At 44.3% G+C, this 17,665-nt stretch overlaps 1 protein-coding gene across 4 annotated transcripts in view; it reads right to left on the bottom strand.

Moving 5' to 3' along the window:
• LOC126987356 (zinc finger protein OZF-like) overlaps positions 1-17,665 on the bottom strand; it is a 148,246-nt gene that overhangs the window by 107,226 nt on the left and 23,355 nt on the right. For 2 of the 4 annotated variants that reach the window (XR_007740802.1, XM_050844346.1), the window contains exon 1: positions 12,612-12,860. The exons of 1 other annotated variant lie outside the window; for it this stretch is intronic. The gene's annotated coding sequence lies outside the window, so the exon portion shown is untranslated. Of the gene's footprint in view, positions 1-3,008; positions 3,181-12,611; positions 12,861-17,665 lie in introns of those variants that run through there. One more of the 4 variants, XR_007740804.1, reaches the window with a different exon arrangement.

Consider the following 17,665-nt stretch of genomic DNA (forward strand, 5'->3'; position numbering starts at 1 on the left):
CCTGGCCCTCCCCTCCTTCCTGTCCCAAGTGTACCCGTCCACACCCTGGCCCTCCCCTCCTTCCTGTCCCAAGTGTAGCCCGTCCACACCCTGGCCCTCCCCTCCTTCCTGTCCAAAGTGTAGCCCGTCCACATCCTGGCCCTCCCCTCCTTCCTGTCCCAAGTGTACCCGTCCACACCCTGGCCCTCCCCTCCTTCCTGTCCCAAGTGTAGCCTGTCCACACCCTGGCCCTCCCCTCCTTCCTGTCCCAAGTGTAGCCCGTCCACGCCCTGGCCCTCCCCTCCTTCCTGTCCCAAGTGTAGCCCGTCCACACCCTGGCCCTCCCGTCCTTCCTGTCCCAAGTGTAGCCTGTCCACACCCTGGCCCTCCCCTCCTTCCTGTCCCAAGTGTAGCCTGTCCACACCCTGGCCCTCCCGTCCTTCCTGTCCCAAGTGTAACCTGTCCACACCCTGGCCCTCCCGTCCTTCCTGTCCCAAGTGTAGCCTGTCCACACCCTGGCCCTCCCGTCCTTCCTGTCCCAAGTGTAGCCCGTCCACACCCTGGCCCTCCCCTCCTTCCGAGGACACTATGAAGGAGATATTCATTGTCCCAGTCCTTACCAAGAAAGAGAGAGGAGAATAACCAGCTGCGGGAAGAGCTCAGGAGAAGAAGAGAGGAAGGTGGGCAGTGGATCATCAGGAAGGGCAAGGTGGTAAGAGTTCAGAGGAGGGAGTGATGGGAAGGGAAGCATAATGACGTAAGTAGTACTAAGAATAAGGTATATAAGTATAATAATGGATTTGATCACATTGTGAATGTTAAACATGGTAATAGAAGAGAAGACAACTTCATCATTAAGGCTATTAACATTCAAGGCCTGACAAAGGTTAAAGTGAAGGAAATTGAAGACCTTATTGATGAGAATAGCATTATCTGCTTAAGTGAAACTCAGAAGAAAATAAGAGATGTAAGCTTCAGTAGTAGTGTCATTATAACAGAACAGATGAGAGAGTTGAAAGACAAAAAAGGTGGAGGGTTCATGATTCTGCATAAATACAATAAGGATATACACTTTGATAAAATAACAACCAAATGTAAAGATATATTAGTAGTTAAAGGGAACATAAGGGGATGGGAAGTTCTAATTATAGTAGTTTATTTTAGTGTTACGGATGGAGAGAAAAACAAACTCATAAGAGCAGAAACAGAAAAGTTTGTGGAGAGTAGTACAGATGAACCAGTATTGATCATTGGAGATTTTAATGGCCATGTAGGATACAAAGGTGATCAAAGCCTAGATGCTAATGGGAAAATGGTTTTAGACTGGCTACAAAAGTATAAGCTCACAATGCTCAATGACGTTAAGTGTGAGGGGCTATATACATGGTCACGAGATAAACAGAAAAGTGTCATAGACTACGCCCTAGTGACAGATGAATTCTACAAAAAATATAGCAAAATGAGAATTGATGAGGAACAGGAAGAGTTTGATCTGACCGACCATAATCTAATGGAAATTCACCTAAGTGTGGGGCGGGAAAGGAAAAGGTATAACAGGAAATCATGGATAACAAGAGAGTATTATAAAACAGACAAAGCTTCACTAAAGATATATGGAGAAAAACTTACAGCCAGTGTGTTAGATGACAGAGTTAAGAACATGAGGGACCTAGAACAGAGGATAATCAAGACAGCCAATGGTTATCTCAAGGGCCATTACAGGCGGAAGAACATAGGGGTTGAAGAAGTCAGGGAAGGACCGGCATGGTTTACCAGAGAGATCCGGGAGGAGACAAAGGTGAGGAGAACGTACCATAGGAGGAGGAGGAATGCAAAGGAAGAAGAGGAAGCAGACAAGTGGAAACAAAAGTATATGGATCAAAAAGAAAAACTACAATTATTACTTAAAAGGGAGATGAGAATAAGTGATGAAAAGAAAGCAAGAGAAATAAAAGAGGACAAAAGTAATGGCAAGAACACTTGGAAGTATATAAGGATGTTACGGGGAGACAAAGAAAAGGAGACAGAAAAGTTGATAGATAATGTGTATAGCAGGGACAACAGAAAACTGGAAAGAGAAGAAGTAAGATTACAGGTTGAGACATACTGGAGAGACATATACGGGAAGCACCAAAACAACATCAACAAGGAGTGGAATGACAGGACTAAGGAGGAGTATGTAAAAAGAGGGAGAATACTAAACTTGAGATGGTGAGGGGGAGACAATTTCAGGTCAAAAGTGGAGAGGAAGAAGGGAGAGATCTAGTGAACATGCCTATCCATATAGAAGCCTGTGCTACTGAAATAAGAGAACATATTGATATGGCTCTAGAAATAGGGGAGGGAGTGACATACCTAGAAGATGAAATTATAACTGAAGAAAGAGTTAAAAGGTGCTTAATTAATCTAAGGAATAAAAAAGCTGCAGGCCCTGATGGAATAAAACCGGAGTTTTATAAAGTATTCCTAGAAGACAGGACATTGTTGGAAATGCTAATAGAAACATTCAAACACACACTACAGACAGGGGAAATACCAGAGGAGTGGAAGGAGAGTGAAACAGTCATGATCCCCAAGGTAAGAAAACCAAAAGTAAATGAATATCGACCAATAGCTCTGACAAACATAGGATACAAGCTACTAATGGCTGTAATAAGGATGGGTATTGAAGAACAACTTAATAAAAATCACTGGGAAAAAGAAAATCAGGCAGGATTTACGGCTGGTGCGAGAATGGAGAACAATATTCTTATTCTGAGACATTGTGTAGAAAAGTCATTTATAAATAAAAAGCCACTAATAGCAATATCAATTGACTTTGCGAAAGCATTTGATAGTGTAAAAAGGGACTCAATGGTTAAAATGCTAATGGAATATAACATAAATAAGAAAGCTATTGACATAATCACAAAACTGTATGATGGGGACCTAACTAAGGTCAGGCTGGATGAAAAAGAAAAGCTAACGATAGAAGTCAGCGGAATAAGACAAGGATGCACGGGCTCGACAACATTATTCAAATTAGTTACATATAAAATTATGCATCAGTTGGAGAAGCTGAACAAAGGGTACAGAGACGAGAACTTTAGCATAACATCACTCTTCTTTGCGGACGATGGAATGTTACTTGCAAGTAGTGTAGTAGATGCAGAAGAGGTGATAGAACAAGTATTGGCATCAGGGAGGGAATGTGGCCTAGAAATTAATAAGGAAAAAAGCAATATTATTATATTTAATATGAAAGAAAAACCCAATGAAATAGAAGGTATAAAGGTTAGCAACAAATTGAAATATCTAGGAATAACTGTTAATGACAGCAGAAACTTATTCAAAGAGCAAAAACAAATAATGCAGGAAAAAGCAGTAAAAATGGCCAACCTAACGTACTCTGTAATTGCTAGAAGTTGTGCAAGATTAACAATAGGAAAGGTGTATTGGAAAAGTATAGCCCTACCAGGAATCTTATATGGTGCAAATGTGATTGATTTTAGCAAAGAAGAAATACAAAAACTGCAAAGAATAGAAAACAGTGTGGGAAGGAAAATAATGGGAGCACCTAGCTACACACAAGAAGCGGCGTTAAGGGGAGAAATAGGAATCTCCAGCATGAAGGGAAGGATAATGGAGGGGCAGCTGAAATACTTGCAGCACATATTGAGAGGGGAAAGTAACAACCTCCTAGAGAGGGTGCTTGAGGAAATGAGATTGGAAAAGAGGAAGAATAAATGGATAAAGGGTTTGTTGGAGGACAGAAAATTAGAGGGGATCAGGGGAATGGCAGTAAGTAATGCTAAAGTTGGTGAAAAAGTGAACAAGTGGGACACAGACAAGTGGAAAAGCACCCTGCAAGAAAAGGAAAGTTTAAAGCTGTATAGAGAATGGAGAAAAGAAATGGAGGGCAAGAGGAAATATATGACAACAATGAAGAGTCGATCATTATGTTTAAATGCCGTACAAATAATATGAACCTTGGTGATAGAAATAGATTTAAGAATGAGCCAACAACCTGTGTAATGTGTGGAGCTGATAAAGAAGACTTGAACCACTTTTTGCTGCAGTGTGATGCTTATAGGGAAGAAAGGGGGAAAAATTTAATGTTGCAACGACCCTATGACGAAGAAGAGGAAAATATAATAGGGAGACTCCTTTTTGAAGAACAAGGGATTGAGCAAAGTAAAAGAACGATTTTTAAATTCTGGGAAATACGAAAGAAAAAGATAAAATCAATATAGTGAAGCCAAATCAGAAATAAGACCCAGACCCAGACCACAAGACCACAGTATCAAGATCACATCAGGAAGTGCCGATCCAAAGGCAAGACTTCCGCTATCTACCTGAACCTTCCTGTCCCAAGTGTAGCCCGTCCACACCCTGGCCCTCCCCTCCTTCCTGTCCCAAGTGTAGCCCGTCCACACCCTGGCCCTCCCCTCCTTCCTGTCCCAAGTACAGCCCGTCCACACCCTGGCCCTCCCCTCCTTCCTGTCCCAAGTGTAGCCCGTCCACACCCTGGCCCTCCCCTCCTTCCTGTCCCATGTGTAGCCAGTCCACACCCTGGCCCTCCCCTCCTTCCTGTCCCAAGTGTAGCCAGTCCACACCCTGGCCCTCCCCTCCTTCCTGTCCCAAGTGTAGCCAGTCCACACCCTGGCCCTCCGGTCCTTCCTGTCCCAAGTGTAGCCAGTCCACACCCTGGCCCTCCCCTCCTTCCTGTCCCAAGTGTAGCCAGTCCACACCCTGGCCCTCCCCTCCTTCCTGTCCCAAGTGTAGCCAGTCCACACCCTGGCCCTCCGCTCCTTCCTGTCCCAAGTACAGCCCGTCCACACCCTGGCCCTCCGCTCCTTCCTGTCCCAAGTACAGCCCGTCCACACCCTGGCCCTCCCCTCCTTCCTGTCCCAAGTACAGCCCGTCCACACCCTGGCCCTCCCCTCCTTCCTGTCCCAAGTGTAGCCCGTCCACACCCTGGCCCTCCCCTCCTTCCGGTAGCAGGTCCATCCGCCCCAGTGACGATGCGCCCCAAGTCCTTTCGCCCCGTAAGTTGGGGCGCATCGACTCTTAGGGAAGTTGATGCGCCCCAGTGCGCCCCACAACCAAGTCGGTGCGCCCCAAATCTCATGTTTGCTTATAAGTATTTATCGGATCAATGGCTGAACAATGAACAATGAACGAATAATTTAAAACAATTCGAAGCAGCCAAATTAGGTTACTTTCTAGTACAAATTTTATTATAGCTACACTTCCATCATGGCGACTGCTCTGCCAACATACCCGTGCATCGTTTGTTTTAATGAAGTAAGGCCAAGGCAGCAAGCACTGCAGTGTGAAATCTGTTATAAATGGCAACACCGTACCTGCAACTCGGGTGTAAGCCAGCTTGATTATCGAATGATGAACCGTGGGGAGTTGGTTGACGTACATTGGTACTGCAGTAATTGCCAACAAAATACAGGTACTGTGTCGGTATTTCGACCAATTATTCGGTACTGTTAGATTTGTAGTAAAATCTCTCTCTCTCTCTTCATTAACGTATTAGATCTGAAGGTAATATTATAGCTTGTCGTCCCATGCATCGTTTCCAGATATGAGTGATGATGGTGCACCGCCGCAATTGCATGTACATAGTAGCATAAATCCTTCCCTGCCGCCACCATCGCCACATCAAGGTAGTACTTGTCCGTATGTTTTTGTTCAGCCAAAAATTTAATATATTTTGAAGAGTACCACTATTTTCCTATATCTTTATCGTAATGTAACTAAACATATTTTACAAGCACTACAAAGATTGGAAAAAAGATATTTGATGAGAGAGAGAGAGAGAGAGAGAGAGAGAGAGAGATTTACATAGATTTACATAGAAAATCAGACCACACAGACCCCATGGTCCAGACTTGGTGGTCTGTCCTTAAACCTAAGTGATTTTACATTAATCAGAAGACTCCAAAACGTTGCATTTCTGCTCTAGTTGATATTAAGTTGAAGGAAGTGACGGTCGAGCTTATTTTTGAAGGAGTCAATCGTGTTACACTGGACCACTGACGGTGGAAGCTTATTCCATTCTCGCACTACAACGTTGGTGAAGAAAAATTTGGTGCAGTCTGAATTTACTTGTCTACATCTGAGTTTTACGCCATTGTTCCTCGTGCGCAAAGTGTCATCGATCATAAACAATGTTGATCTGTCTACATTCGTGAAACCATTAAGTATTTTAAAACATTCGATCAGTTTTCCTCGGAGGCGACGTTTCTCAAGAGAGAACATGTTAAGGGTAGAAAGCCTTTCTTCGTAGGATTTGTTGCGCAAGGAAGGGATCATTTTCGTTGCCCGACGCTGAACACCTTCTAATTTAGCAATATCCTTTGCATGGTGGGGAGACCAAAACTGTACCGCATATTCCAAGTGGGGTCTGACTAAACTGTTGTAGAGCGGGAGTATTACATCTTTATTCTTGAATACAAAGTTTCTTTTAATGAAGCCCAACATTCTGTTCGCTTAATTTGCTGCATCGATGCATTGCTGTGAGAATTTGAGGTTTGACGCGATTTTGACCCCCAAGTCTTTGACGCATTGAACGCTTTTGAGTTTAACGCCGCGCATTTCGTATTCGAACTTCTTATTCCTCGTTCCAACTTGAAGGACCTGGCACTTGTCTACGTTAAAGGGCATCTCCCATCTATCCGACCAAGCTGAAATTTTGTGCAAATCCTCTTGGAGGCTTTGCCTGTCTTCGTCAGTGAGAACCGAGTTGCTAATCTTTGTGTCGTCTGCAAATTTACTAATGCGGTTATTGAGTCCAACATCCACGTCGTTGATGTAAATAATGAAGAGCACTGGGCCAAGGACCGAGCCCTGAGGGACGCCACTAGTGACAGGCGCCCACTCTGAGTTAAATCCGTCAATCACTACTCTTTGTTGTCTGTTGCTCAACCAATTCGCGATCCATTGGTTTACTTGACCGTCAATACCTATTTGCTTTAATTTGTAAAGTAATTTATGATGGGACTTTATCAAACGCTTTCTGAAATCAAGATAGACTACGTCCAGTGATTTGGTTACGTCATAAACAGTGAAGAGGTCGTTATAAAAGGTTAATAGGTTTGATAGGCAGGATCTTTTGTTTCGGAAGCCATGTTGTGAGTCCCCAATCAATGAGTGGCTTTCAAGGTAATTCACAATTTTGTCTCTAATTATGCCCTCAAGTAGCTTACCTACAACCGAAGTTAGACTAATGGGCCTGTAATTACCTGGTACTGTACTCCTTTCTTGAAAATCGGTGTCACGTTAGCCTTTTTCCAATCTGAAGGGACGATGCCTTGTCGCAAGGACATATTGAATACGATTGTGAGGGAGGAGAGTATTTCGCTCTTTGTTTCTTTCAGCAGAGTTGGATATACTTTGTCAGGTCCAGGACTTTTATTTGTTTTAAGTGAATGGAGAGCTTTAAGGACTTCATCGGTTGTTATTTCAAAATTAGGCAATGAATGCTCGAGATTTACAATAGTACTGGTGTTGGTGGTAGCGAGAGGAAGACTGTTAGTATTAAACACCGAGGAAAAGTAATTGTTTAAGAGGTTTGCAATGTGTTGGCTGTCAGTCACTAGTGCACCGTCGCTGTTTGTTAAAGGTCCAATACCACTTTTGATCGCCTTTCTGTTGTTTATGTAACTGAAGAAAGATTTGAATATTTTTACAGTTGGCTGCAATATTTTCTTCGTATCTACGCTTTGCCTGACCTACTAGTCTTTTTACTCGTCGCCTGGCATCATTATAAAGTCTAATGTTTTCGGGCGTGCTTTGTTCTTTCTTTAACCTGTAAAACAATTTTCTCTCATTGACTGATTGTTTAATTTCGCTATTAAACCACGGTGGGCTTTTATTAGTGTTAATTCGCTTCTCGCACAAGGGGACGAATGTGTTCTGCTGAGTGAGTAAGTGATTTTTAAGGCTTAGCCAGGCTTCCTCTACGTTGCCGTCATCTGATAGTTGTATTTCTGTTAGTTTTGTCGATTTCTACGAAGTAAGCTCTTATGAAATTGGGCACCTTTACTTTATTTTCAGTCACTGATGATTGAGCTTTAATGTCGACGCGCACTAATTTATGATCGCAAGAACCGAGGTGTTCTCCTACCGTGACACTACTGATTAGGTTATCTTGGGTCGTTATAACAAGGTCGAGTATATTATTTTGTCGAGTTGGCTCAGAAACCATTTGGCTTAGATAATTTTCTTCTAGAAATTCGATCATTCTATGTGACTCGCCTTCTGTACCTGACAGTGTCGCCCAGTCGATATGGGGGAGGTTAAAGTCTCCTAATATCAGTGAGTCGTTGTTATTAAGTGACTGCCTTAAGACGCTGTACATTTCAAGGTCGTCATCGAGTGATTGCCCGGGAGGTCTGTAGGTGACAGATATATTTAAGTTGACTTTTGCAATGTTTACTCGCACGCACAAATGTTCAACGTTACTGTTTCCCGGTGTTTTGTCAGTGGGTTGCAAATAGCTTTTGACATAAAGGGCGACGCCACCGCCTCTACGGTTTACACGATCTTTGTTGAAGATATTGGCGCATGCCTCTTCCATCACAGCAGCTCGGATTTGATGCACTGTAGTTGTGTTGGGTTCGGCGGGATGACAGTGTTCAGCGGTGCTAGGTATAAAGTTGTCTCCGACCTGTTTTACTGTTGCGCGACACATTACAGCACTTCGCGACCGCTTGCATCACTGCCAGTCAACCGACCCATTTTTGTTTTTTCGTTTTACATTATATGAAAAACCAATAGAGTTTGTTAGCTTTGGGTGTCTCTGGCGGGATGAATTTTCAACAATAGTCCATGTAACATTGCCCACATCATCTACATCCATAGGGGTAGGATCACACAGTGAGTGATGCAGAATATCACTGTGTGCGCTGGACGTTTGTTGTGTACTATCATCATTCATATCTGGAAACGATGCATGGGACGCCAAGCGATAATATTACCTCCGGATCTAATACGGTAATGAGAGAGAGAGAGAGAGAGAGAGTTAGGTAACACACACACACACACACACACACATTCTTATCTCCCCCTCCGTCCTGTTTATCTCCCCTTCATCCCATAACCACCTCTCTCTCTCTCTCTCTCTCTCTCTCTCTCTCTCTCTCTCTCTCTCTCTCTCTCTCTCATTACCGTATTAGATCCGGAGGTAATATTATCGCTTGGCGTCCCATGCATCGTTTCCAGATATGAATGATGATAGTACACAACAAACGTCCAGCGCACACAGTGATATTCTGCATCACTCACTGTGTGATCCTACCCCTATGGATGTAGATGATGTGGGCAATGTTACATGGACTATTGTTGAAAATTCATCCCGCCAGAGACACCCAAAGCTAACAAACTCTATTGGTTTTTCATATAATGTAAAACGAAAAAACAAAAATGGGTCGGTTGACTGGCAGTGTTGTAATGTGTCGCGCAACAGTAAAACAGGTCGGAGACAACTTTATACCTAGCACCGCTGAACACTGTCATCCCGCCGAACCCAACACAACTACAGTGCATCAAATCCGAGCTGCTGTGATGGAAGAGGCATGCGCCAATATCTTCAAACCAGCAGGGGAGATAGTATCTACGGCAATGAGGAAACATTTGGACTCGTCAAAACCTTATCCAAGTATATCGAAACCTGCACATATTGCACGCGCTGCCAACCGACACCGACGAAAGGAACGCCCTAGTGATCCAACAGACTTGTGTTTTACACTGGACATTGATTTTATTGGCCAGGATTTTCTACAAAATGATATTGATGTGCGTGGCAACCGGCACCTCATATTTGCTACTGCTGCCCAATTAGATATCCTTTTCAAATGTCGACATTGGTTTATGGATTCGACATTTAAAGTGGTACGCAAGCCATTTCACCAACTTTTTTCTATTCACGGCTTTGTAAAATCCGGAGACTCTGTTAAACAGGTCCCTCTCCTATTTTGTCTAATGTCTTCCCGTAAGAAAAGAGACTATAAGCATGTGCTCCAAGGTATTGTCGACTTAGCAGATACTGTCGCTGTAGAGCATGTCACCATCGATTATGAGCATGCGATGTGGCGAGCCATACCAAAGGTGATACCCACAGTGACCATTCACGGCTGCGGATTTCACTGGGCCCAGGCAGTGTGGCGACAAGTGCAGGCCCATGGCTTGCAAGCTGCTTATCGCCAAGACTCTGGTACACACAGATTCATAAAGAAGTTACTTTCTCTTCCATACCTCCCATATGAAGATATCATTGCAACATTTGACGAGCTTATTTCCAGCACAGCCCTTACCCCTAACCTAATTACTCTTGTTGCGTACATTCGCAACCAGAGGATCACATCCACTGTATTTCCCCCAGCTACCTGGAGTGTGTACAAGAAAAATGTTAGAACTAATAATGACGTGGAAGGATGGCATCACCGCCTCAACAGTCACGCTGGCAAAAGCCAGTTACCTTTCTATGTCCTAACTTCCCTTTTAAAACAAGAAGCGGAGGATGTTAATATGACATTTAAGTTAGTATCCGACAGAAAAATAGAGCGCTTCCAAACAAAATCATATAGGACACTCCAGGCCCGTTTGTACAATTGCTGGGATAGGTACAGTAATGGCGATCTGTCACCAATGCAGCTACTTGCTGAATGTTCATATTTTGTGCCATTTTAATCTTTGCATCTTGTTTTGTTTCCTTTTATTTAGAAGTTTTTATGACATGCACATGCAATTACTACTTTTATATTAAATCCTCATATTTTTACTATTTTATTATATTATTTTAGTATACTGTATTAAATGCTTATTGTTTTACCATTTTACAATATTTGTATAGTATTCTACGTACTATTTTTAATCTTTTCATCTTGTTTTGTCTCCTTTTATATTGTCTACTTTTATGATTTTATGACGTAGGCTCTGAAATGTAAACAAAGATTAATATAGTCTGCCGATATCAGTAATGTGTGTGTGTGTGTGTGTGTGTACTAGAGGCCACTATCTGTGATAAAGAAATAGAGAATGTCAAATCATTACCACTACATTGTTCAGCCATTGATCCGATAAATACTTATAAGCAAACATGAGATTTGGGGCGCAACGACTTTGTTGTGGGGCGCACTGGGGCGCATCAACTTCCCTAAGAGTCGATGCGCCCCAACTTACGGGGCGAAAGGACTTGGGGCGCATCGTCACTGGGGCGGATGGACTGTAAACCCTCCTTCCTGTCCCAAGTACAGCCCGTCCACACCCTGGCCCTCCCCTCCTTCCTGTCCCAAGTACAGCCCGTCCACACCCTGGCCCTCCCCTCCTTCCTGTCCCAAGTGTAGCCCGTCCACACCCTGGCCCTCCCCTCCTTCCTGTCCCAAGTGTATCCCGTCCACACCCTGGCCCTCCCCTCCTTCCTGTCCCAAGTGTAGCCCGTCCACACCCCGGCCCTCCCCTCCTTCCTGTCCCAAGTGTAGCCCGTCCACACCCTGGCCCTCCCCTCCTTCCTGTCCCAAGTGTAGCCCGTCCACACCCAGGCCCACCCCTCCTTCCTGTCCCAAGTGTAGCCAGTCCACACCCTGGCCCTCCCCTCCTTCCTGTCCCAAGTGTAGCCAGTCCACACCCTGGCCCTCCGCTCCTTCCTGTCCCAAGTACAGCCCGTCCACACCCTGGCCCTCCGCTCCTTCCTGTCCCAAGTACAGCCCGTCCACACCCTGGCCCTCCGCTCCTTCCTGTCCCAAGTGTAGCCAGTCCACACCCTGGCCCTCCGCTCCTTCCTGTCCCAAGTACAGCCCGTCCACACCCTGGCCCTCTGCTCCTTCCTGTCCCAAGTACAGCCCGTCCACACCCTGGCCCTCCGCTCCTTCCTGTCCCAAGTACAGCCCGTCCACACCCTGGCCCTCCCCTCCTTCCTGTCCCAAGTGTAGCCCGTCCACACCCTGGCCCTCCCCTCCTTCCTGTCCCAAGTGTAGCCAGTCCACACCCTGGCCCTCCGCTCCTTCCTGTCCCAAGTACAGCCTGTCCACACCCTGGCCCTCCGCTCCTTCCTGTCCCAAGTGTAGCCCGTCCACACCCTGGCCCTCCCCTCCTTCCTGTCCCAAGTGTAGCCCGTCCACACCCTGGCCCTCCCTCCTTCCTGTCCCAAGTACAGCCCGTCCACACCCTGGCCCTCCACGCCTTCCTGTCCCAAGTGTACCCGTCCACACCCTGGCCCTCGCTCCTTCCTGTCCCAAGTACAGCCCGTCCACAGCCTGGCCCTCCCCTCCTTCCTGTCCCAAGTGTAGCCCGTCCACACCCTGGCCCTCCTCCTTCCTGTCCCAAGTGTATCCTGTCCACACCCTGGCCCTCCCTCCTTCCTGTCCCAAGTGTGGCCGTCCACACCCTGGCCCTCCCATCCTTCCTGTCCCAAGTGTAGCCCGTCCACACCCTGGCCTCCTCCCTCCTTCCTGTCCCAAGTGTAGCCCGTCCACACCCTGGCCCTCACCTCCTTCCTGTCCCAAGTGTAGCCCGTCCACACCCTGGCCCTCCCCTCCTTCCTGTCCCAAGTGTAGCCCGTCCACACCCTGGCCCTCCCCTCCTTCCTGTCCCAAGTGTAGCCCGTCCACACCCTGGCCCTCCACCACCCGCACACTCACCCTGGGGGCCTGCACGCCGAGGGGCTCCTCCTCCTCCACGAGAAACACTGCCAGGGCACTTCAGGGCACGCGGCGGACCTCGACCTTGATCTTGATGTCACAGGGGACTTGTTTGCTTCCTCCTCCTCTTCTTCTTCTCCTTCCTTTATAGCTTCTTGGCTCCTTCTTGATTGTTTCACTTTTCTGTCTCCCTATATTCAGACTTTCCTATTTTATCCTTTCCGATTGACCTATTTTCCCATTTCTTTATTTTATCCCTAGAACACTAAACCGAGTCCATATGGATTCAGGCTCCATGCGGTTTCTGGGAATTCTTTGTGTGGTGTCCACATAAATGACTAATTGGCAACTTTTATTGTTTACACCATTAGTCACTAGCCGGATGCCAGGGTTGCCAACTGGCGTTTTTCACTGCCAAATTTAGCCATTTTTGGCAGTAAAAAATGTGTCTGGCAGTGAAAAACTACGGTTTGGCATTTTGGCATTATAAATTCTAAATTTGGCAGTCAAGAAATCAAATGATGCAATTTTGGTTAGTCATGCCTAATTAAATTATCGCAAACACCCAAAGCTATGCAATCGATACATGTACGTAGTGCAATACCCGACCCGTACGGGTATGGTATCTGTCTCGCCCAAGTCGCGAGTCGCGACACAAACCTGTCAGTATGCAGTAGTCACTACACAGTACACGTTGTTGCCCGCACGCTTGGAACTCGCCACGATGTCTAAGTGGAAAGGACAATATGATTCTGGAAGAAATTCACGGGGCTTATAATTATCTTAAAATTGTGCGAGGAAATTCTATTAACAATTGTTGGTGGTGGCGTAATGTATAGGTCCAGTTCGCAAAGGCGGCGTGATAGTAAAAAGATAACAAACATTTTATTTATACGCATGAAATATATGATTTATAAACTTTGGCAGTGAAATTTTTAATTTGGCAGTAAATCTGAAGACATTTGGCAATAATGCACTCTCAAGACTTGGCAACCCTGCCGGATGCCATAGAGAGTGCACGTGCTTCCCTCCCACGCCTTTGCAGTTTTCCATGGTAAGTAACAGTGTATCCATTTGGAACACGTTTATGTGTAATGTTAGTTTTAAAATGAGAAGAGAAATGATAATGTCTGACATGTGTACTGTTTACATGATGAGTTAGGAGAAGGTTTTAGAGGTGTTTTAGCTATAATAGATCACGAATATCATAAATATGACCCAGACGACACAAAGTAAGTGTTACAAATTTTTTTTCTTTTCTTTTCTTTCTGATAGGTTTAGCTGTAACCATGAAACGAAGCAGATACATTAGTGATGAGGTGTTGGAGCTACTAGTCAACTCCGACGATTTCCAGCATGACCTTGACAGTACCGCAGGCGAGGTTAGTGATGCCAACACTACCGTTGACGCCGTGCAAGGAGGTCACCCTACACAGGAGAACATGCCCCAAGGAGGTCACCCTACACAGGAGAACATGCCCGAGTCTTTTTTACACATACAAACACATTATAAAACCAAAAAAAATAATAACAGATACCATTTTTATATATTTTACAAAAAAATGCATTTAGAAAAATCGCCCTTTTTCATTCGTTCCAGGCAGCAAGATATGTATGCAGCTCGGGATTGGAAGGCACCTGGCAATATCGAGTGATGCATGTAGTATATATTTCTAGCTTTAGTTTTTAATATCAGTTAATTTCATGATCTCAGGAACCAAAAAATTAAGTACTTTTTTTTCTTAAGATACTTTTTTTTATAATTATTCTGGAAATTCATTTTTGTTTATATTTCATTCATTTTTGTGTTTGCAGGCATCTACGAGCCTTATACTTTCAGTTTAGCATTATTTGGTTTAAATGAAATAAGTTTGTATATATATATATATATATATATATATATATATATATATATATATATATATATATATATATATATATATATATATATATTTTTTTTTCCTAAAATGATTCCAATTGGATACCGTTTAGTGAAGTCGTCACAAAAAGGTAGGTTTAGTGATCTAGGGTTATTTCCCTGTTTTCTTCTTTTCCCTTCTCCTCTTGTTTATCTGCAACAATAAACTATCAATCAATCAAATCTCCTCTTTGCACATCTTCTTAGGTCCTTCTTGATTCTTTATTTTTTCTGTGTACCTAGATTCAGATTTTCCTGTTTTCCTCTTCTGATTTAGTACATATTTTTTCCCATTTTTCTTTTATTTCCGTATTTTCTTCTTCTTTTGTGATGATCTGCTTCTTTTTTCTCTTCTTCACACTATATTCAGGTTTTCCTATTTTCCGATTTGCCTATTTTCCCTATTTTTTCTTCTTTTCTTTCTAATTGGAGACTTTTTATGCCCTAAGTTGTTGTCTTTTTATGCATTTTATTTATGGTCTTTTATTTCTTGTATTTTCTTTTCCTTACGCTTAGTTTTATCCTTGGAGGAATAATACATGGAGTGGCCCTCAGCGGGTCGCTCTCTTGGAGGAAGATTCTTCCTCCTCTTGAGCAGGCATTGCCTAACTTTGTAATAACTACCGATGAAGTCCTTAAAGCTCTCCAGTCCCTTAAAACAAATACAAGCCCCGGACCTGACAACGTATATCCTATACTGCTTAACCCTAGAATGGAAACCGTTTGCCGTTTGGCACAAAAATTAAGGGGTTTTTGAAACTCGCGCTCACTGTGGTTAACCTTGGCCGAATTTTTCAACTCATTCACGGGCATGTATTAGTGCGTCGGGTGCCCTGTTGAGGAGAGGGTATCACAGTCCTCTGCTCCTTCTCACTTCTCTGGTATGAGTGCCCCGTGTGCCATTCGGCACAGCGTTTCCAGTAACGTTATTTTTGTTGTCAAATAAAGTTTTGGAAGTACCCATTTTGCCCTCTTTCGGATTCTATCCCTCTCTCTGTTCCTAAGGCTCTTCGTCTCATCAGCTCTCCTCCTCCTACTGATAGCCTTCTACCTCTTAAATTCCGCCGCGATGTTGCTTCTCTTTCTATCTTCTATCGATATTTCCACGCTGACTGCTCTTCTGAACTTGCTAACTGCATGCCTCCCCCCCTCCCGCGGCCACGCTGCACACGACTTTCTGTTCATGCTCATCCCTACACTGTCCAAACCCCTTATGCAAGAGTTAACCAGCATCTTCACTCTGTCATCCCTCACGCTGGTAAACTCTGGAACAACCTTCCTTCATCTGTATTTCCTCCTGCCTACGACTTGAACTCTTTCAAGAGGAGGGTATCAGGACACCTCTCCTCCCGAAATTGATCTTTCTTTCGGCCACCTCTTTTAATTCTTTTTTGGGAGCAGCGAGTAGCGGGCTTTTTTATTATTGTTTTCTTTTTTTGTGCCCTTGAGCTGCCTCCTTTGTTGTAAAAAAAAAAAAAAAAAGCCTGACAACACCTGGGGAGGAACGATACAACAAGTCCTCGCAGGACAAGATGCGTTGTCGAACGGACCTTTGGGATCCTCAAGTCAAGGTGCAGGTGCCTACATAAGTCAGGAGGAAGTTTGCAGTATGACCCCAAGAAGACTATGAAGATTACGACTTCTTGTATGCTCCTGTACAACTACTGAGTGGATCGCTGCAGAAGAAGTACCAGTTCAGCCTGTGAGAAACAACAGACAGATTCCTGGTCAAGTTGTCAGGCAGGAAATTATTAGAAACTTCTTTTCCTGAGTACAGGTAGGCATATATGTAGACCTTGCAGTTAGTAATAGATTACTTTCAAATGTAAATGTGCACAACTCACACTCGGAGGCATAAGACCAAAACAAGAAATCATAATGGCCACATGTTCGGCATTCTTGATCTTAATTTATATGGCGATTATTATTAATATGTAATTAATATCAGCTTACACCTGCAGATTGCGTATGGTGCACCGGTGGGAGTGGTCAGCGTGTGTACGTGGTGATCCAGAGGACTCGACTCCCACTGCAAGACTCTGAGAGTTTTCAGCCATTGACAAGTGACGGAGGGTTACCAACATGCTGCCTAACAGATCTTCAGTCAACCCTAACTTCAGTGTCTTTGATCAAGAGGGGCACCACCTCCACACCACACATTCTTATCACCTAGTTTGATACCCTACTTGTCCATCTCACATGGCCCATGTATCTCAGCATTCTGCACTCTTGGCTCCATGTCATCCTCTTCAACTTGTTGCTTCGAATAGCATAACTGGCCTCACATACATAGAAGTGTTCAATATACCAAGGCTATAACATTATATTTAAGGACTCTTATACGAGGTATCGACCTAGACAGAGGTGTCGAAGTAAGTCTGTCTGATGGTAGGCCGGCTGACTCAAGGCAAGTATAGAGAAGGTATCGTCATACAGGCGGGAGGAAATCGCTCTTTGGCAACTCCTATAGCCTTCACCCTTGGCCACGCCCCATTCTCGCTGTCTGCCCAAACCGACGACTTCACACACCTCATTCCCACCCTGTTTCCTGACCCCAACATTATTTTTTACGAAAACCTGAGACCACCATCATCTTCCTGAGAAGATTCTACATCACACTAGCATAAAATTGTAACAATAATGTAAAATTACACATACGAAAATCAGAGTTAAATGAAGTAGGGAATAAATATTGTCTTGCACTTATTTCCCTTCAACTCCTTAGTACTCAGCTGGTTTTCGTCGCATCACTTTTATAAGCACAGATTCTAAATCTGCATGCTTTTCTGCCTTTGATGGTGTGTGGTACGTCCCGAGGTAAAAATATACAGTCAGTCAGTACAGTCAGACTCAACGCTCAAGTGAGGTGAGCGGCGAGTCTGACTTGAGTAAACAAATGCCGAGGCGAATGAACTCCGTCACGGCTTGGCTTATGTTCGGAGGTGATTTTGACCCTCTGAATATTTTAACCTCGGGACATACCACACACCATCAGAAGCAGAAAAGCATGCAGATTTAGAATCTGTGCTTATAAAAGTGATGCGACGAAAACCAGCTGAGTACCATAGCTGGGCGTTATCGCAATAAGTTATCGCGATACTTTATCGCTGATAACAAAATCGGATTATCGACCATC

Source organism: Eriocheir sinensis, chromosome 64, assembly GCF_024679095.1.
Source record: "Eriocheir sinensis breed Jianghai 21 chromosome 64, ASM2467909v1, whole genome shotgun sequence".
Taxonomy (NCBI): domain Eukaryota; kingdom Metazoa; phylum Arthropoda; class Malacostraca; order Decapoda; family Varunidae; genus Eriocheir; species Eriocheir sinensis.